We start from the raw sequence: 22,022 nt of genomic DNA, 5'->3' as shown, positions 1-22,022 counted from the left end.
TCTGTGGCTCATTGATAAGAAGAAAGCGATTAGAACAGCTGAGGGAAGAGTGATTTCTCTGCTGTCCCGGGAGTGGGCATTTCCAGCATCCTTGCCCCTGTTATTTGGGAGGATTCCTCATTGCGTGGGATACAGATGGGCTGGAGTGGTCCTCGGCCCCCTGCCCAGACGGCATGGGCACACAGCTCCAGCTCATCCAGCCCAGTGCTCCCACCTGTTTCCGGGTGTAGGCGTGTCCAAGCAAAGACCCGGGGACAATCAGGCGCACTCACAGTGTCTTCCGTAGTGTTCTGCAATGGCTCTGTGTCCAGGTCTTACTTCCTTTTGCCCAAGTCAGTTGCCAGCTTCCTGTTTCTGATCCGCTGCACTTGTCTCAGTTCGTTTGCTGGCTGGTTCTCCAGTCTCTTGCTCACTCTCTGAGCCTCTGACTGGGGCTCCTTAAGCTGGTTTCTGTTGCTTTGACCAAAAATACTGACTTCTACGGCCATCCTACTTGTAGGAAATTCCCTTGTTTCTAGGGCACTATTATTAGCTTTTAAAAAATAAGAACTGTGCTTATTCATCCTTCCTAGCCCTGGAGCTTTTGGCACTGATCCCTCCTTAGGAAGAATATGATTAATTGAAAAAAATGTAAAGGCATAGAATGATGAGTACTCTTTTGCATGTGTTTGTTTTATTACTACGTGGCACGTTGTAGATGCTCATTTTGGTATTGTGGGAAGAACCCAGGCTTTGGAGTCAAATTAAATTCCACTTCTTCCTTGGAACTCCTCGAGGCACTCAGACAAGTTGCTTACCCTCCCAGAGCCCCTGTTTCCTCATTTGCAAACAGGGACAATGATTCTTAACTCCTGGGACTATTGTGAAAATTATATCAGACATTCAATGAGGATATGATAGTCTTTTAAGCACATGATACTGGAACAACAGGGTATCTGCTTGTAAAAGAATGGAGTTGACCCTTACTTACCTCCTACCATATATAAAGATGGCTTCAAAAGGGATCCCAGAGCTATATGTGAGGGTTAAAACTATCAAACTCTTAGAAGGAACATGGAAGTACCCCTTCATGACCTTGGATTAAGCAATGGATTTTAGAGGTGATAAAGAAAGCATGAGCAATACAAGAAAGAAGCAGATAAATTAGACTTCAACAGATTAAGAAATTTGTGGGTCAAAGGACAACAACAAAAAATGAAAAGCCACAGAATGGGAGAATATATCTGCAAAACATACATCTGATAAGAACATACTGGGGTGTCTGAGGAGAATAAGAGTGACTGGTAATAGGTAGAGGGTTCCTTTCTGGGGTGACAGAAATGTTCTAAAACTATATGGTGGTGATCGTTGCACAATCTGGACATACACTAAAAACCACTGAATTATATACTTTAAATGGTATGTGAATGACATCTCAAAAAAGTTACCAAAAATTCACTGAGATAGTGCTGAAATGTCCACATCTAACCATTGCACACAAATACACATGGAGTAGTATTCTAGATTGTGTTGCTTTTATTTATGATGATTGATTAGGCAGAAAGTGCTAGAGAGAGTGACTAATGGAAGGTGCTTCAGGCTGCGTTAGTACAAGAATTCCTCCCCTCCAAAGCCATGGGACGGAGACATTCTTTTGTGAGAATCCTCCAGATGTCTCACAGGGGCTGTACGCTATGTTCACGCGTGTCTCACCCGTGTTTGAACCTGTCACCACTGTATTCAGTGCCCCCAGTGGGTCTGTCCTTGGCTTTTATCCCTTCAGTCAAAATGCACTGAAAATGCTGAGGAAGTGCTGATTCTCCTCTCTTAGGAGTTCAATTCTTTCTTGTGGCCTCACCTTTCAGCACTTTTTTCTTACTGCTGACTTATGTGGAATGAATTTGCCACAAAAATCGAATTCTTGATATTCAAATCATTTGTATAAAGTCAAGGGTTTGATGCTTCTCCGTTTTGTTGTTGTTCATTTGTCTGTTTTTCATAAAAGCATAGCAAAAAGATTAGGAGAGTATACACCAAAATTCTAACAGTGAGCATCTCTGGGTGATGGCATTATATATAATATGTTGTCCTCTTTCATATGCCTTGTGGCATTTTCCAAAAATTCTATAAAGAATCATTATTAAAAACACACTGTACATAGAAAAACATTGTGTATTTAAAATGTTAAAAATTAGCCCCAAGATGGTTTATGAAGAGAATTATCTCTACAGTCAAAATGCCCCCAGAGATGTATTATAATGTCCACTGGAGTTAATGTGTGTGTGTGTGTGTTTGCATGTGAGAGAGAGCGGGGGGTGGGGGGGAGACAGAGACAGAGAGACAGAGCTTTATGTACATTTTACCTTTGTGGTGATGGTTCCTGTGGAATTAGGAGGACACGTCTCTGCCAATTTCAGGCCAAGGCAGTAGGCAAACATTCGTTCCAGTTTGCGGATTTAAATGTGATCATTTACACCACTGCGCATACATCTTTTAACCTTTCCCTGGCACCTTCTCATTAGATTCTTACAGGCAAAGGAAACCTGAGTGATTTGTATCACAGAGCCACCACCCCTACATTTACAGTCTCGCAAAAAATTCTAGTCTAGACAATAATTAAAGTCAGAAATGTAACTTAATTAAAGCACATCTTTCCCAAGCCCCGAGGGCCATTCCTCGGCACTTAGACACAGCAGTCTACTATTTACGTAGACTGCTCTGGGGGGTACGCATGGAGGTATCCTCTTGGGCACACCCTTCTCGTCCCATCTCTTAGAAGGAATGAGAGAAAGAACCAGGGTCAGGGAGGGCTGGCTGTCACGGGTGTGAAGATGAAAGCGCGATGTTTTCCTAAATATGTAAAGGACAACTGTCAAAAATCACAGGGGCGTAATTAACACATCAAGAAAACAGAAACCGAATTTGATCAGTCAGGAGCCTTGTAAACCCTCAAGACTGGAATATGTCCCAGAAGTCACAAACCAGCAACTCGAGGGGCTTTGATGGCCTTCAGACATATTTTAGTCAGCCTACAAATTATTATTTTAAAATTACAGCTAGCATTTAAAATGAGGGGATTTTACCTAAAAAATCAGATTTCCAGCTTCTTTTAAATGATTAAAAAAAAAAAAAAAACCATACACAGAGCCAGCTCTTTTTTGGCAGCAATTGCTGGTTCTGAGAACAGGCACTCAGCAGGATATACTCCCCAGGGCACCCACATCCTCAGGAATCCCTGATGCTCAGCCACAGTGAGATCCAGGGACAGTCCCACTTATTATCATGCAATTGATTTTGTTTTTCTCACTGCTGGCAGGCTTCCATTGTTCTCTATCCACCTGTATGGCCTTCCACAGACATTTGGGTTTGAGACCTCACCCACCTCCCTCCCACTCCCTCCCAAACAATGTCCCCTGGCCTATGCCTTACCAAAGTCATTCCTTTGGCTAGAATTCTCCTTTCCTTTTCACTCACTGGTGCCTTGTCAGAAAATGGATCCAGGTGCAATCCTGGCAATACCTTAAAGGTGTCATAAACTTCTGAGAGAGGAATAGAATGATAATATATAGAAAAACAACTGCATTTGAAGGCAGTAAACTCGGATTGAAGTCCCAGAAATAACAGGATTGTCAGAAACATGTGGGTCCAGATCCCAGCTCCTCGAATTTCTAGTTTGAGATCCTGAACAATGTATTTAACCTCTCTGAAGCTCTTTCCTTATCTGCGAAATATAGATATTTTACCCTGCCTGACTCACAAGGTTGTTCTGAAAACCAAAGACTATAATCTAAGAAGGTAAGAGGACTAAATCAATTTAAGATAATTTGTGGTATGGGGGGAGGGGTAAGTTATTAAATTACTTTGGATGGTTTGGCAAAAAAATATACCTTACCAAATTTTCCAAATTTGCTCTCTGAAAAAGCAAATAGGTTAATAGGATTCCTTTTTTTTTAGAAAATTGCAAATAAAAAGTTTAATTTCAGAAACTGAGTTCACCATTTATAAATACACTAAAACATAGTACAAATCCAGATTTAACAAAACAACTTCTCTAAAGAGTCATAGGCAAATGAGTGACTTGTTTCATCCAGAATATTTAACTGGTTTGAAATAAGAAAATGAACCCTTTTCTAGTTGTTGAAGCAAAAATTCTGAAGACAGATCATTGTTAAAAAAAATCTGACAATTGACACTTCATTCTACTGTCCTTGGGATTCTAAAAGACCCCAATGATGGCTGAATCTTCCCTATTATATATATATATATATATATATATATATATATAATATATATATATATATTTAAATCTAAATGCCTAAGGCTATTCTTACAACTGCAATGTAATGATCTCCTCCCTGTTAATGGGTCATCTCCTCTAAAAAGAATCTTATACATAATTTGATCAAATTGGCGTCACTGAGGTCATATGATTCCTAATTTGTTTTTACCATTTACCTAAGTCTGTGGGTTGTTTACTAAATGTATAGAGGTGTTTTAAGAAAGTAGATGACCTTTCTCTGTAACTCTCCAGAAGACCCAACTACCTAGAATTCTGCCTGCCACAGTGTCTACACTGCCCTCTGGTATAGAAGTGTCCACATACAAGTATTCTGTAATTGGCTCATGACATATATCTGGTATGTACAACATATATTCTTGTGGGTGTGTGTTCACAGGTGTACCTATGACATTCTGATCTGTGGCACCTAAAAAAGAGAGATTATTCAGAAATTGGTCACAAAATAAATAACTCTTTTAAATTGTTTAAATTTTTTTCCAAATATGAAAATGATAGATATTTATTACAAATAATTTGGTTATGGCCATAATTCTTGTTATAGGTATGTATCATAGCTACATACCGTTAACATTTGATGAATTTCTTTTCCAGTCTTTTTTCTGTGTATTTCTTATGTAATTGACTATTTTTTTCAAAATCACTGTTTTAACTGGCTATATAATATTTCATTTCATGAATATAACATTTTATTTCTTTGATTGCAGTGGTGAATGGTGAAGGTGCATTTTACTGATTATGATATTAATATATATGAATTAAAGGCAAATTCAGCAATACAAAAATATACAGTAAGAAACAAGTTATCTCATCTTAGTGGTTGGACTTTCAAACTTTTGTTTGTATGCACATATATGCAGATAAAGACATGCCTTTTTAAAAATAAGTTCATGATACACATTTATTTTTAGCCTACATTTTCCACTTCCTGTACCATAGGATGATTCCTACCAACTAGATCTACATCAGGTGTTTTGTTTGTTGATTTGTTTTTTGGGAGATAGAGAGTGTGTGCACGTGCACAAGCTGAGGGAGGGGCAGAGGAAGAGGGAGATAGAGAATCTCAAGCAGGCTCCGCACCCAGCATAGAGCCTGATGTGGGGCTTGATCCCACCAACTCAAGATCATGCCCTGAGCTAAAATCAAGAGTTGGTGGCTTAACGGACTAAGCCACCCAGGCGCCCCTAGATCTATATCAGTTTTTAATGGCTATATAGTATTCCCTCATGTGGTTGTACTATCACATATTTAACAATCATCTACCAATGGGTTTTGGATTATTTTCAGTTTTCACTAGCATGAGTGTGACTGTGATGAATATCCTACGCATGTTCTCTGTAGACTCATTGATTATTTTTAAGATACAATCTTAGAAGTGCTTTGCTGAGTCAAAAGTATGCTCTCTCCTATTCAAATTGCTTTCCTCCCCCCCCCGCCCAGTTTGTGCCAATTACGCTTCCACCAAGAGTAATTGAGAATGCCTATTTCCACCTCTTCATCAATGGGATAGTTTAGTCTTTCCTAATAGTTAAAACAATATATCATTATTTTCATTTCTGTCCTTTGATTCCTAATGAGATTGAACATCTGTTCAAATGCTTCTTAGCCATTTGCTCTTTTTTTTTTTTTTTTTGGTGAACTGCATTTCATTTCCATTAACCATTTTCTATCAGGGTAGTCATCTTTTTCTTGTTGATTTACAAGAGCTCTCTCTAGTCCATGATGTTTTTGATCACTCTCCTATTGATAGATAGTTGTTTTCCACATTTTATCATTATAAATAATATAGTAATGAATATTTTTATAAGTAGACATTTGTCTATATCATATATTATTTCTATTGAACAGATAAAATTAGAATAGAATAGATTAAAATACTCTAATACATGTTGCTAAAATGCTTTCCATAAAAGCCATGCCAATTTATACTCCCACCATCAGATTATGAGAAAACCTACCTCACAGCAACCCATTTCAAATCTAATCAGCGTATTACAATAGCATGCAGATAAAGACATAGAAGAGCATGACCTGGAAATCAGAGGCAGGTGACAGTCTGTCCTGCTATAGGATTTCTAGAAGCCAGGAAAGAAGAGGAAGACCTGAACATTTTGGTGGAACTGAAGTGGAGAGGCATACAATCTTTATTTCTTTTAGAATATGGCCTAAACCTAGTTCCGTCACAGTTCATTGAAAATATGTGATTGCTGTTAATTGAAAATAAGAAACCTGATTAACACATTCAACTTCTAGCCTTTCCATATTCCACCAACTAAGTCCAGTCGCTTACTGTGCAGATACCTGCTTCTATTAGAAATGCTACAATGCCAATGAATCCAAAGAAGAAACACAGCCTCTTCCTGGTGATGAGGTGAGAGTAGTGACTCCTGAAGCCAGGCCTGGATGACAGGAAAGAGTAACAGCTCTGTGTTTTGCCAGTTAAAATACAGAGAGGTGTTTTAGACAGAAGGTGAAGCCAGTGAAAACACGCAAATGTTACTCATTCGGTAAGTAAACCAACAAAACGCTTTGCAACACCAAACTCAAATCAATGCTCCATCAATGACCAAAAACCAGCAGGTTCTCAGTTCTAGGTGCGTTTCCCAGTGAACAAATCACATGATCTGGCATAAATTACAGCACGTGGGGGAATGGCAGCAGCAAGCAGGCCGGTAATGTCTAATGGAGAGAGCTGATAAGGAATGTCTAATTAATGGTTCTGAAGTACTATCAGGGTATAAATCCAATAGCATCATCACCCAGTTAAGGCAATTAAGAATTAGCAGCCTGTTTTTCTTCTTTCAAACACAGGTTATCACACCAAAAGAGTCCTAACAAGCAAAACTGCACCAGTAATGTGTTTTTTGTTATGTGTATATTTTTATATATAAGCTGTAATTTATATGTAAATGAAAAGTTCAGTTCTATGTCTTTTCCATTATGATTTGGCTGATTTTGTGTGTTCTTCCCACCTGTTAACTGGTTATGGATCACATTATAATCACCATTTTCTAACCAAAAGCATCAAGCTCACCATTGAGACTCTACTACACAGCATGACAGTTTTTTTGCAAATGGTGTTATCTTTGTCTTTTGTTTTAGTAGGAAGATTTCAGAGTCTAATTATTAATGGTACTGCTCTGTTGTGTTTCTTTCCATTTGGTTCTTACTTCCTCCTGGGACTTTGACAATTCCAAGGACTTCTAAATCATTTTACTAACTCAGACCTCTTTTCTATACTCCAAGCATGTGCTTCTAGATACTAATTGGTAATTTCCACCTGATACTCCACACACAGCTCAGCCTCACATACCCAAAGCCCAGCTCTCAAGGTTCCTCTACTCCCACCTGCTGCTGCTTTTATCTCTTACTTAATGATGTCACCAGCCTGAGTCACTGAAGTTCTAAAGGTCAGCCACTTCTTTCTCATTTCTTGCCTCTCTTCCTCCTTCCACATCTGCCTGTGCTGACCCAGCTTTAAGCGTGCCTGTTCTATCTGCCACACTATCTCCATACTATGACATCGGTTTGTGTCCACCTCAATTCCTGGCAGGATGATCACCATTGCTTACTAACTGCTACCATCCCCAGGCTTTCTTCTACCTACACCTTGAGAGGGCTGCCAACAAGCTGCTTCAGAAATGATGATACGATCACATCATGGTTCTTCTTAAAAGCCTTTGCTGATTTCCTGTAGCCAACAGTACAGAACCGTTCCTGGACGAAGATGTATTTGTCAATGCAAGAGAATAAAACACATTTAAGATTGTGATTGCTTGATTCAGAATTTTAAAACATTTGAGTTGTGGCATATGGACCTCTATTTGCACTCTTGTCTTACGCTCAGAAATGGGTAAGGTAAACCTGACTCGGAGGAGTCCAATTACTCTGGTTTCTCCCCTTAGCATTTTTTTAAATAAAAAATTTATTGAGATATAATTCACAAACCGTAAAATTACCTTTTTCAAAGAAAAAGCACTATTCAGTAGTTTCTAGTATATTCATGGAGACCTGCAACCATCACCAATATGTAATTCCAGAATATCTTATTACTCCAAAAAGAAATGCCAAGTTCCAGAACATTTTATTATCCTAAAAAGAAATGCCATGCTAATTACCAGTCACTCCCCAATCTCTCTTTTTCCTAGCCCCTAGCAACCACTAGTCTACTTTCTCTATCTATAGATTTGCCTATTTTGGACATTTCACATAAAATGGAATCATATGTGGCCTTTGGTGTCTATCTTCTTTCATGTACCATAATGTTTTGAAGGTACATCCACATTGTAGTATCAGTACTTAATTCCTTTATATGGCTTGATAATATTCCACTGTATGGATATACCACATTGTGTTTATCCATTTATCAGTTGACAGACATTTGGCTTCTTTCCACTTTTTAGTAATAATGCATAATGCTGCTAAGAACATTCATGTACACATTTTTATGTGGACATACGTGTTGGGTATATATACTTAGGAGAGGAATTTCTGTATGATACAGGAAATCTATTTTTAGCATTTTGAGAAATGATCATATCTTTTCTAAAATGGCTGTACCATTTTACATTCCTACCAGCAATATATGTAAGTTCTAATTTCTCTACATCCTTGCCAAGATTTGTTATTGTTTATTTTTTTCTAATTACAGTTATCCTAGTGGGTATGAAGTGGTATCTCATTTGGTTTTGTGTTGTGTTTATCCTAATGACTAATGATGCTGAACATATTTTCATGTGCTTATTAGCTGTTTGCTTATCTTCTTAGGAGAAATGACTTTGAATCCTTTGCCCATTTTTAAAATGAGTTACTTTGATTCTTATAAGTGAGTAGTAGGAGTTCTTTATATATTCTGGTTGAATAATATTCCATTGTATGGAATACAAATTTCTTCTTAAATATATGATTTGCAGATATGTTCTTTCATTGTGTGGGTTGTCTTTTCACTTTTTGGATGATGTCATTTGAAGCACAAAAGCTTTTAATTTTTATGAAGTCCCACTTAGCTGTTTTTTCTTTTGTCACTTGCTTTTGGTGTCATATCTGAGAAAACTACCTAATCCCAAATCATGAAGATTTACTCCTATGTTTTCTTCTTAGGTTTTTATAGTTTTAGCTCTTACATTTAATTCTGTGATCCATTTTGAGTTAATTTTTGTATAAGGTATGAGTTAAGGGTCCAACTTCATTCTTTTACTTGTGGATATAAATCCGTCGCAGAGCCATTATGTTGAAAAGACTATTCTTCATCTACACTAAATTGCCTTAGCACCCTTCTCAAAAATCAACTGACCATAAATGTAAGGATTTATTTCTCAATTCTCAATTCTATTCTATTGATACATATGTCTAGTCTTATGCTAGTGATACACTGTTTTTATTATGGTTGCTTTGGAGTGTTTTTAAAATCAAGAATTGGGGGACACCTGGGTGGCTCAGTCAGTTAAGTGTCCAACTCTTGATTTCAACTCAGGTCATGATCTCAGAGTTGCGGGATTGACCCCCACATTGGGCTCCATGCTCAGCATGGAGTCTGCTTGAGATGTTCTCCCTCTGGCCCTCCCCCAGCTCATACGCACACACTTTCTCTCTCTCAAATAAATAAACAGATCTTTAAAAAATAAATAAATAAATCAAGAATTGGAAGTTACAACTTTGATTTTCTTTTTCAAGATTGTTCTTGCTATCCTGGGTCACTTGCATTTTCATAAAAATCCTAATATTAGCTTGTCAGTTTCTTAAAAAAAACAGCTTGAATTTGGTAATAATCATGTTGAATCTGCAGATCAATTTCAGATAGTATTGCTATCTTAACAATATTAAGTCTTCCAATGTGCATGCATGGGCTATCTTTCTATTTATTTAGGTCCTTCATAATTTCATTCAGCAGTAGTTTTGTGTGTATAAGTCTTGCACTTCTTTTGTTAAATTTCTTCCTAAATATTATATTCTTTTGGATGCTATCTTAAATTGCATTATTTTTCTTAATTTCATTTTTGAGTTGTTCATTGCTGTGGCATACACATACAATTGATTTATGTATATTGATCTTGTATCCTGTAACTCTGTTGAATTTATTTATTAGCTCTTTTTTTAGTGAATTCCTTAGGATTCTCTCTGTACAAAACCATGTCAACAAATAGAGATAGTTTCACTTCTTCATTTCAATCTGGGCATCTTTTCTTTCTTTTTCTTGCCCAATTTATCTGGCTAAAATTACAAAACAATGTTGAATAGAAGTGGAGAGCTGACATCTTATCTTTTTCCTGATTTTAGGGGGAAAGGTTTTCACTATTAAGTGCAATGTTAGCTGTAAGTTTCTTATAAATGCTCTCTATCAGGTTGAAGGAATTCTCTTCTACCCCTAGTTTATTTAGAGTTTTCATCATGAAATAGTGTTACTTTTTTTTTATTCATATATTAGATGATCACATAGGTTTTGTTTTTTATTCTATTAATGTGTTATTGTATTACATTGGTTATTTTTCATGTACATAACCAGTCTTGCATTCCTGGGGTAAATCATCTCACTTAGGTTGGTGTATAATCGTTTTTATATGTTGTTGCATTTGGTTTGCTAGTATTTTGTTGAGGATTATAGTATCTATATCCATAAAACATGTTGGCATATAGTTTTTGTTTCTTGTTTCTTTGTCTGATTTTGGTATCAGAATAACGCTGGCCTCATAGACTGAGTTGGGAAGTGTTCCCTTCTCTTTTATTTTTTGGAAGAATTAGTGAAGGATTAGTATTAATTTTTCTTTTAATATTTGGTTGAATTCACTAGGTAGCTATCTGGCTTGGGCTTTTCTTTGTGTTAAGTTTGTTAATTAGTAATTCAATCTTTTTACTTGCTAAAAGTCTATTCATATTTTCTATTTTTTTAAGTCAGTTTCAGTATTTTTTGTCTAAGAATTTGTCTATTTCATCTAGGTTGTCTAATAAAACAATCTACTTGGATTAATACCTACTCTATTTCAGTATTATACAAAAATTTTCCTTGATTATAGCTCTATTCACAACCCTCTCCTTTGTCCTTTTGTTATCATACACAATACAAATTCATCCATATGGCTTTACACTTACAGCTTTTAAATCAGGCATGAGAAAAAAATAGTTATAAACAAAAATACATTTACCTTGTCTTTTATATTTTACTAGTGCTCTTTATTTCCTCATGTGGGTTCAAATTACTATCTATTATCTAGTTCTTTCATTTTAGCCAGAAGATCTCCCTTTAGTGTTTCATGTAGGAAAGTTCTGTTAGTGGTGAATTCTATCGGTTTTTGTTTATCTGGTAATGTCTTCATTTCCCGTTCATTTTTAAGAATAGCTTTGCTGGATATAGAATTCTTGGTTGACAATTTTTCTTTCACTACTTTGAATGTGTCGTCCTATGGCTTTCTGGACTTCATGGTTTCTGATGAAAAATTGGCTGTTAATATTAGTGAGACAACCTCATACACTTCTCTCTTGTTGCTTTCCAGATTGTTTGAATTTTGGCAATCTGATTATGATATATCTCAGAGTGGACCTCTTTGAGTTTAGCATACTTGGAATTCATTGAGCTTCTTGGTTATGTAGATTCATGTTTTACATCATCATTTTCAGGCATTATTTCTTTAAGTATTCTTTCTGTCCCTTTCTGTCTCTCCTTTCCTTCTCATACTCCCATTATGTATATGGTGGTGCACTTCATAGTGTACCACAGGTCTCTGAATTTCTACTTATTTTTTCCATTCTTCTTTTTCTTTCTGTTTGTATATTGAATAATCTCATTTGATCTGTCTTCAAGTTTTTTGATTCTTTTGCCTACTCAAATGTGCTATTTTATCACACTAGTGAATTTTTCATTTTAGTTATTGTACTTTACAGCTCCAAAACTTCTATTTGTTTTTTTCCCATAATTTCTTTTTATTAATATTCTATTTGCTGAGATGTTCTTCTCATATTTTCCTTTATTTCTTTAGACATGATTTCCTTTAGTTCTTTGAACATATTTATGTTCACTGGCTTAATATCTTTGTCCAGTAAGTCCAATGTCTGGGCTTCCTCAGAAATCATTTCTGTTGACTCCTTTTTATTTCCCCCGTCTATGTAATATACTTTCTTGCTTTTTTGTATGTCTCATCAACTTTTTGGAAAGATGGACATTTAAAATAATATAATACAGCAACTCTGGAAATCAGAGGCACAAAACCTCTGCTTCTCTATAAATGGAAACAATACCTACTTCATCAGGATGTTTTGAAGATTGAATGAGTTTTAATACATAGATAGCACTTAGTGTAGTGTGTATGTCATAATAATCCCTCAATAAATGATAATACAAGGAAGTAACCAGAATGTTCTCATCTCTGGACAGACTGGCTCACTGCAGCTACATGAGTATGCTTCCATTTTGAAAAACAAGGTATGTTTCAAATTGAGAGTATTGCCTATAGGTGGTCTTCCATCTCCCACCATAGAGACATTTCCCAAACTGATTCACATGCATCAATCTCTCTCCCATATGCCACATGCTACCCTCCTATTAATCACAGACATCCAAGAAACATGTCATTCTTTCACTCATACATGCATTCTCATGATCAACATTTATTGGGTATGTTACACATGCCAGGCACTAATCTTTTTTTTTACGATTTTAAAAATTTATTTATTTGAGAGAGAGAGAGTGAGCAAGTGAGAGAGAGAGAAAGCACAAGCAGGGGGAGGAGCAGAGGGAGAGGAAGAAGCAGACTCCCTGCTCAGCAGGGAGCCTGACCTGGGGCTCGATCCCAGGACTCCGGATCATGACCTGAGCTGAAGGCAGATGCTTAACCGGCTGAGCCACCCAGGCGTCCCTACACATGCCGGGAGCTAATCTTAACATTGGTATAGGGTGATGAGCAAGCAGACAAGATCCCTGCCCTCATGGATATTAACTTCCAAGAGGGTATGAGGGTAGATTCTGGTGACTCCACTCTAGCTGTAGAGACTAAAAAAACTAAGATGGCATGTACCTAACCCTTTGATAGCGTGATCTGCTGTGATCCAGATTTCACCCAGGAGAACCCTCATCAATGGGATTGCAAAGTCAGAGTGAAGATCATGAGGTAGATGCTGTATTCCTACTGTTTCTGCCAGAGGCTTAAGTATTCTGCAGTCTCTTTAACAAAGGTCCCAGTACCCTGTCCCTAGCTTCATGTGTTTCAAGAAACAGAGATTCCCATTTTGGTGGAGGAGATGATAGTGTGACCCAAGAGCTGGCAGTGGTGGCATCAACTTCCCGATTCTGACCTTTGTATAGTGACCAACACATAGTGGCAAATTCTGTTGTGTTATTCCGAGCATTAGCTCAGAAGCCCTGCCTGCTCCCCGGCTCCTATAAGATGGAATATGCCACCTAAAACCAGCGTGAAATTCCTTCCTGCTTAAACCAGCTGAAATGGATTATATTATCTGTTACTGACTCCAGAGCAATACAGGGACACAAATCATAGAAAGATAAAAAAAAAAAAAAAACACAAGGCACATATTCATTGTCAGAAGTGCTCTAAAAGGAGGGCGATGTAAGATGAGGAAAGGTTTTTCAGAGAGAGTGGTCCCAAAGTCTCCTTGACCAAGTGAACTGAAACAGACACCTAAGGAAGGGAGGGGCTAAGAGAAGGCGGGGAAAGAGATTTCCAGATCAAGCAAACATCAGGAGCAGAGGCCCAGATTTGGAAAAGAGTTCACTGTATTCCATCCTCAGAAAGAACAGCAGCATGATTGGAGATTGGGGACAAAGGGCACGAGATGAGACTAGAAACCCAAACAGGTTCTACAGCCGCTCAGAGTCTGGCCCAGTCTGGTGCCAGTCTGCAAACCATTTGTCCAGGATCCACAATGAGGTAAGTCCAAAATAAAAGAGTAAATGTTTAGAAATTTTGTAGCAGTTTGACACAGCAGGCAAGCAACATTTTTATCACATTTAAGAAAACTATCAGTCCATAACAGACTGGAAATTTGAACAAAAACAAACCTGGTTCTTCACCACAGTGTTTGAGAAGCATTGTTCTCCATGTCTCGCCTCTCAAATTCATCTGTGAAGGACCAGATAGTAAATGTTCCAGGCTTTGGGGGACTGTAGGGGCTCTGTTGAAACAACACACCCCTGTCGTTATAGCACAAAAGTGGCCACAGGCAATATGTAAATATAGGGGTATGCCCGTGTTGCAATAAAACTTTATTTATAAGAACAAAGGATGGCAGGTTTTGGCCTGTCATGCAGTGGTTTATCAACCCTGTTCTAGGCCACAGTAAGGAGACTGTACTAGACTCTAAAGGTAATAAATCCATCTGCTTAACAATGGTATGTTACTTATACTTCGATTAAACAAAAAACCTTCCTGCTTAATTGAGACCATCCCTCACTCTTGATCTTTACCCATCATGCCTACAAGTATTTGTCAAGTCTTTGCTTCAGTGACTCTAAGTCAGAAACAAATCTTGGAGCTCCTCCTAGCTCCAACTCAGTGTTCTCCTCATAGCAACCCGACCCTGGCAGGTGAAGTCTCTGTTTAAGGGCAGGGTCCCTTTTGTCTATTATCTGCATCCTCAAGGAATGAGGATGACACCGTTCACCCTGTGTTGGTCTGATGAGTCAAACTATGGCCCCAAAGGGTCACAGCCTTACATTCTCCACGACCTGGTCAAACCTAGGTTCACATTGCCCTCTGAGTCATTAAGTCACCTCAGTGCCCAATTTCCTGGAGCATACTGCCCCATTTTTCTTCTGTACAAAGTTAGATTTCTAAGCCCCAATGTACTTCTGTGAGCACTGCCCATCCCTGGCTCTTTTGGTATGTCTGAAATGGTTGTGTGGGACAAGCGGCCCGCCACATGTGCAGCCTTGTTTTTCTCTGAGCTCAGACACTGCAGCACAGGCAGGAAAGCCTTCTGCATTCACACATGTCTCCATTTACACAGCACCCACTTCATAAACACCACCCAACACCCATACAGTAGAACGCCTTATTCTCTCCCCCACATGGAGCACAGACCACTGTGTGAGGAGGTAGGCTCCTACCAGTAGGTCTCACACACAGAGGGTATAGAGCTGAGGCAGTTCTTGCTGAAATCTCTTTTATTTCAGATTTCTTTCACTGACTCATGACAAACTTAATGGGTAAAACTTTGCTGTTGCAAGTTTCCTTAAAATATCCCTTCTGGGCCTACCACCGTTTATCTTGGCAGCAGGTAGCTTGGAGAGTTTTGGAAAGTCTCAGCTTGGCATAGCCTCAGAGCTACTGGCACATTAAAGATTAATAAAGCGCATTTAACTGAGCTCAGGACACTGCAACGTGATCCTTCACCATGAAATGTGCAAGATTCTTTGTTTGCAATGAACAAAACTGAAGCCAAAAAGGGCCTACCCTGACAAGCTAAAATAGGAAACAATCAGGAACTTTGTGTGTCTTTCCTTGGTAAATTGATGGGTGGGAATCAATGCTCCCTGCTCAGCCATACTCTTACTTAGCATTCTCAGGAATTTAAGATGGGCATCCCAGTACGATGCACAGAGCTGGGCATTTAGTGAGCTTGCAGAACCACAGAGATAGTCCAAATGCAGCTGCCTCCTTAAAGTGTAAGAGAAGATGGACTCCAAACAAATTCCTAATCTAGCAGCTTCTCCAGTGAAAGTCAAGATAAAGCAAAGCATTTGAAAACATTTTGGACTTGCTTGAGTAAAGCAGAATGCTTGTGCTTGACTGAGTATTAACCTAGAAAGAAGAAAACACCTTCTGCATGCATAGGCGCGGGGATGGCAGCAGAATGAGCCAGGGAACGTTTTAAATGAAAATAAAAATTAAACAATCCTGTACATTCTAACCATTGGTTCACAAGAGGAATCTCTCTGCTATCCATCTCAGGACACCTGGACACATGCAACAAATACTGGGACAGATCCGTGGAGGCAAACATTTAAAAATGTATCATTCTGAATTCTGGCAAAGCGCTGGCCGACTCCACGTGCTGGGTAATGCCTTGTGTCTATTTACACAGTGCAATCCTCTCGCGTCCTCCAGAAAAATCCCAGGCAAACCCTGCACTGTGCACATCAGAGCTCGGGAGCCCAGCGCTGAGCACGTCCGACGCTCTTTCCTCCACACCGACATAAATACTAAAGAAAAAAAAAAAAAGGAAGAGAAAAGAAAATTCTGTCCTTACCGAAAAGGCATAGCAGACAGGGACGGTGAGTGTTTCACGTTAGCCCACTCAGTGCTTTCTCTTTCATTCGGTCAATGTTCTAACGCTATTGATGAGCGTTCCTGGGGTTTTCGGATCTTCCTTCAAGAGTTTTAATCACTGGCTTCCCCAGCCCGGCTTTAACAAACACCGCTGTGTTCTGTCAATATTTGTATGCAGCACCACATTGGGCAGCCGGCCAACACACAGAGTTTCAAGAGGCAAGGGGAGAAAACTGACACCCTAACAAACATGCTTCCCTCTCTTGTGTCTTTCAAGGTGGCGCTCAAAGTGTCATCTTTGATTCTGACAGGAGCTAAAGATAGCCTCTTTTTGTGACTTTCTCCACTGCCCCCAAACGCCTGGCTGGGCTGCCCAAAGTTTGTTTTTTTGTCTCCCTGCCCTGAAGTTCTCTGCACAACCGCCCGCCCGGCTTGCCTCTCCACCAGCTGCACTTTAAATGTATTTTAATTGGCTGGAATGTCGAAAGAATCCATTTGGCAGTCGTTTGCATGTGAAGCACGCCCAGGGCAGCTGAAGGAGGCCCCAGAAGCGGCCGATTACTTCATCAAAAGCTGCAGTTTGAATACCATTGACTCCTACATAACTACAGTGAACTCAGTTCTATAGGCAAGAAGGAGTAATTAATAATTTGCTGAGAAAATTCTTCATTCATCTAAAAGCCAAAAACGCAAAGGAAAAAAAAAATATCCCTGCAGACACAACAGTTCTTATGAAAGGCTTGATTTATAGTCTCCAGTTCTACTCTTCACAAACATTGACTTTGTATAGCATTACAGGAGGGGTATAATGCATAATTCGGTTTGCCTGAAAAGTTAATTTAAGTAATTTTCCTTTTGAATGATCCCCTGAGATACAGCGTTCTATTACCTCTTTGTACATTAGCCATATGCTACAATAAATATTGTCAATACTTGTGGCATTTCCTCCTTCCCTCTATTTTTCTTGGTTGGTTGCAATAATTGGTTTGTGGCCTCCACTAGATCCAGTCACAAATAAATTCACTCTGAGTCAACGTGGATAATCATCACTACACAGAATTTACGAGCCGTACTGAAGTTCAAAACACTCAAAGACAAATGTCAGTTTAAACAGATTCTAATCAAGGGGGAAGGGGGGCCTATGCACATATATATGCATGTATGTCTCAAAAATAAAATAACAATAAGATTCATAAAGTAACAAATGCAACAGCCTTTAAGTGGGCCTTTACCAATATTTTGCTGAGAAGGCTTTCCAACAGCACCTGTAAACTGGGTTTACAGATTTAGGAACTCTGGGAAGTATATTTTGAAGAAGCATCCTAAGTAACCCTGATCTTCACTCCTCATTAAGAACCCCTGGTTCAGAGTCAGAATATCTAGGAGGATCTTGGCACTCTGAGGATGTCTCTCAATGGAAAATGTGAGCCAGAAAACATTGTCAAATTTGTTCTAATGCCTTTTCCTCACCTCAATAAAATTGTGGTTCATAACAAGACAGTACAAGAGAAAGAATGATGTACGCAAGTTGCTTGGGTGAATTTGTTGAACGGCTCAGAGACTAAAAGCAGCACCCAAAGTGAATGGGCTTCGTTTGCAGAAAGGCAGAGGAGCAGAAGATTGGGAGAAAGGATGAGGGCCAGCTCCCTGGACACACACCCTGTATGGTCACACAGAGCCCCCAGCTCAGTAAGGAACTGCCCTTGGATTAATGCTGTGCTGGTGCCATCTTGAAATCCTTCACTCTTGAGCCAGGGGCCCTGCATTTTCATTTTGCATTGGGTCCAGCAAATGAGGCAGCTGGTCTCGACAGAGATAGTATAGATCTATCCGTTTCAACACAAGGCTGAAATTGAAAAGCACCGGGAAGACCATACTGAGGGTGTGGCTAACAGCCTGCTTCTTGTCATGCCCAACATTCTACTTTAGATCTGGGAGCCACTGGGAGGACTGAGGAGGGTGATTTAGGAAGAATCTCTCCCGCAAACACAGGGTGTGAGAGTGATATGGCAGGTTCTGACTGGTCTGCCCTGAGCTGATGGTTCACTGTTTGTTTTATGACCATATTTCATCTTACTCTTCCAGAGATATTTTTTTTTCTTTCTCATACAGCCAGTCCCCAACTGTCATTCTATAGGCAAAAGCTCCATGTATAACCATCATCCATTTTTCAATTATTCTAGAGTCTTGATTCATGGTTTGACAAAATTAAATTCAGTGTCAAAGGATGAGGCACTGTTTACCCACTACTGCACGGTCCAGGCTCACAAGTTACTGGAGGTCCATGGAATGGGGACCCATGTGTCATCTTATGCTCCCAAAGGTGTCCTCTGAGACTAGACCTTACACCTGGATTTTCACCTGCCTTGGCCTTAACAGAAACTATACAAAAAATGGGTGGGGGTTTTCTTCTAGAAAAGAAGTTGGTCTCAGATGTCAAATACTTAATGTTGCTGGTTCTCATATCTATTAGCTGGACTGCTGGACTGTTAACATGCTCTGATACTGGTACTTAGCAAATAAAATAGATTCACTTTCTAGAAATAAAATAAAATTTACAAATCAGCTTGTCCAGGGGCGCCTGGGTGGCTCAACTGTTAAGCGTCTGCCTTCGGCTCAGGTCATGATCGCAGGGTCCTGGGATCGAGCGCCTCATCGGGCTCCCTGCTCAGCAGAGAGCCTGCGTCTCCCTCTCCCACTCCCCCTGCTTGGGTTCCCTCTCTCTCTTTCTCTCTCTATGTTAAATAAATAAATAAATAAAATCTTTAAAAAAAAAAAGAAAAGAAAAGAAATCAGCTGGTCCAAACTATTAGTTTTTAAAAAGGGATAACTAAGGCAAGAAATGATTAATGACTTCCCAGAAAGTCAATAAAACAACCTGTCCAGGTTGCACACTTCCTTTTGCTACACACGTTCCTATGTTGGACTGCCCAAGTGGTTCCCCATTCTGACTTGCCCACTACTCTCTTGGCTCTAGTCTGCTTTCATGCCTCCAGATTTATTTCAAGTGCCCAAGTCCTAACTCCTTGTCTTACTCCTTATGAGCCACTTTCATGTGCAGCACTGAGCATGTTGCATTTGTAAGTACATCTGATCTTACACAAGACACATGGCATAGCCTTCCTAGAATAAGGCCACCTAGGAATTCTTGGATCTTTTGACATAAATTCTCCTCAGCCACTTAGAAAGCTTTATTATGTATCCTGGTAGAGGCAGGTTTGAAAGTTCACAGTATCCAAGGAATAGCAAAGTGATCCTGTTTTAACTCCCTGCCAGAGCTTGTCAGCTTATGCTGCCCTTCTTTATCCATAATCTGATGTATAGGCTTCAATAAGTCAGGGATTCCCTAGGCTATAGCTGATCAATATGAGGACATGTAGGAGCATATGGTGAGTCATGGACACAAAGCAAGAAACCATGTTCTGGGAGGCAGAACAACCTATTAGAATGATCTGGTAGATTCTAGAAGTCATAGAAATGTCAAGGGTTAGAGCTAGGAAGGCAAAGGGGAAGGTTCCGAGTATGAATGGGAAGGTCTTAGTGCTACTAAGAACAAACCAAATGCCCAATGTGCTACTTTTCTTGCGCTGACCCTGACAGGGCCTCAACATCCTCATATGTCCATGGGTAGCATTAAGACAGCCACCCAAAGCTGCCATCCAAGATTAGAATATGCACACTCATCCCACTCTTCAGTCATGGAAACACTGAAGCCATGGAAGCTTGGAAAGCACTCAAAACCCACATGACAAACCCAGGTCAGCCAGGCAGTAGGTCAGAATCAAAGAAGACAGATGAAGCAACAAAGTCCCAGTTTCTGGCCAACCAGAAGACTCGCACAAGGCAGATGGCCAAATCAGTGAAAAAAAGTCAATCCCAAGTTTCTTGGTTCTTTAGGAAATAAAGAAACAAATCAAGGCAAACAGCAAGTGGATTAAGATACTGTTTTTAAAAAAGATGACCATAAAGGGTTTCTGCTTGGAGAAGCAGGAACCTTGTCTTAAATATGGCCAGCCTGTGGCTTGGGGCCATTATTCACCAGGAAGTAAAAAACCCAGGAGGAAAACCCAACAAAGCATTTGATCTGTTCAATTCAATCAGACTGGTATTAATGGAGCTCATGCTGACTGAGTGCCAGGTCCTTCTCGGGATCACAGGGTTGAGTGAGAAATCGCCCTAGCATGGGGTTATACATTACTCTGTTAGGGCTGCCATAACGAAGTACCACAGACCGGGAGGCTTACACAACAGAAATTTATTTTCTCACAATTCTGGAGGCTAGGAGTCCAACATCAGTAGGTGTCAGTAGGGTTGATTTCTCTGTCTCGCAGATAGTCATCCTCTCCCTGTGTCTTTACCTCATCTCTCCTCTCTGTGTATCTGTGTCCTAATCTCCTCTTCTTATAAGGATATGAGTCAGGGACGCCTGGATGGCTCAGTTGGTTAAGCATCTATGCCTTCGGCTCAGGTCATGATCCCAGGGTCCTGGGATTGAGCCCGTGTTGGGCTCCCCCCTGCTTCTCCCTCTGTCTGCTGCTCCCCCCTCTTATGCTCTCTCTCTCTGTCACATAAATAAATAAAATTAAAAAAAAAAAAAAGATATGAGTCAGATTAGATTAGGACCTACTTTAAAGGCCACCTTTTAATTTACTACCTCTTTAAAAATTCTATACCTAAATACAGTCACATTCTGAGGTACTGGGGGTTAAGACTTCTATATGTGAATAGGAGGCAGTGGGTACAATTCAACCTATAACAGGTTCCTCAGAGGCCACTTCTCATTTACTCCAGAGCCACATTACTATTGACCATTCACAGATGGGAAAATTTGGGCATAGAGAATTTAAGAAATCTATTGGAGGACACAGAGCAGAGCCAATATGATTCTAGAGTCCCAGGTCTTAACCTAACACTTAGTTATCTTTCCAGAAGCCAAGTTTGTTGATATATTTGATTAACATGATTCCCAACACACTTGGTGCCCAGAACCTGCATCTTATACTCCATGCATTCCCGGAGCTTGGCCAACATAAGTCCAATTCATTAAGCATTTATTGAGCATTTCTCAAATAGGCCAAACTTCTCTGCTGGTTGACAATTTTTCCCAAAAGATGACAACAGTAGTCATAGGCATGGGGTAAATCATTAAATTTTGGAGAAAGATGAGACCTAAGGACCTGGGGTTAATGCCTTGATGTCTACCGAGGAGTGTCCCATGGCTAGGAAGGGAGGCTCACAGCCGATGGGGATCCTTGAGAATAATGTTCAGGCTTTAGGAGCCAGAAAATCACATCTCAGCTCCTAAAAGTGACAATTACCCCAGAAGCTATAACTTAGAATCTCACAAAAAACCCTGGGAAAACTGACGATCACATGTGAGGAACAAAGAGAAGGGAAGGAGAGAAAAGAAGGAAGTAAAGGAAGGAGGAAAACATGGTAGAAAACATTGCATAGGCACCTGCCATGTGGCAGGTATGATGCCAGACACTACTTACACTGCCTCTTTTAATCCTCACAAAATGCTAGGGAGG

At 39.6% G+C, this 22,022-nt stretch overlaps 1 protein-coding gene across 5 annotated transcripts in view; it reads right to left on the bottom strand.

Moving 5' to 3' along the window:
* Positions 1–16,897, bottom strand: part of NCKAP5 (NCK associated protein 5) — a 974,611-nt gene extending 957,714 nt beyond the window's left edge. For all 5 annotated transcript variants that reach the window (XM_032411698.1, XM_032411742.1, XM_032411716.1 and 2 more), the window contains exon 1: positions 16,472–16,897. The gene's annotated coding sequence lies outside the window, so the exon portion shown is untranslated. The remainder of the gene's footprint in view (positions 1–16,471) is intronic.
* Positions 16,898–22,022: the final 5,125 nt, after the last annotated feature.

Source organism: Phoca vitulina, unplaced genomic scaffold, assembly GCF_004348235.1.
Source record: "Phoca vitulina isolate PV1807 unplaced genomic scaffold, GSC_HSeal_1.0 scaffold1, whole genome shotgun sequence".
Classification (NCBI taxonomy): domain Eukaryota; kingdom Metazoa; phylum Chordata; class Mammalia; order Carnivora; family Phocidae; genus Phoca; species Phoca vitulina.
Note: the sequence above shows the minus strand (reverse complement) of the source record. Positions and strands in the feature narration are given on the sequence as shown.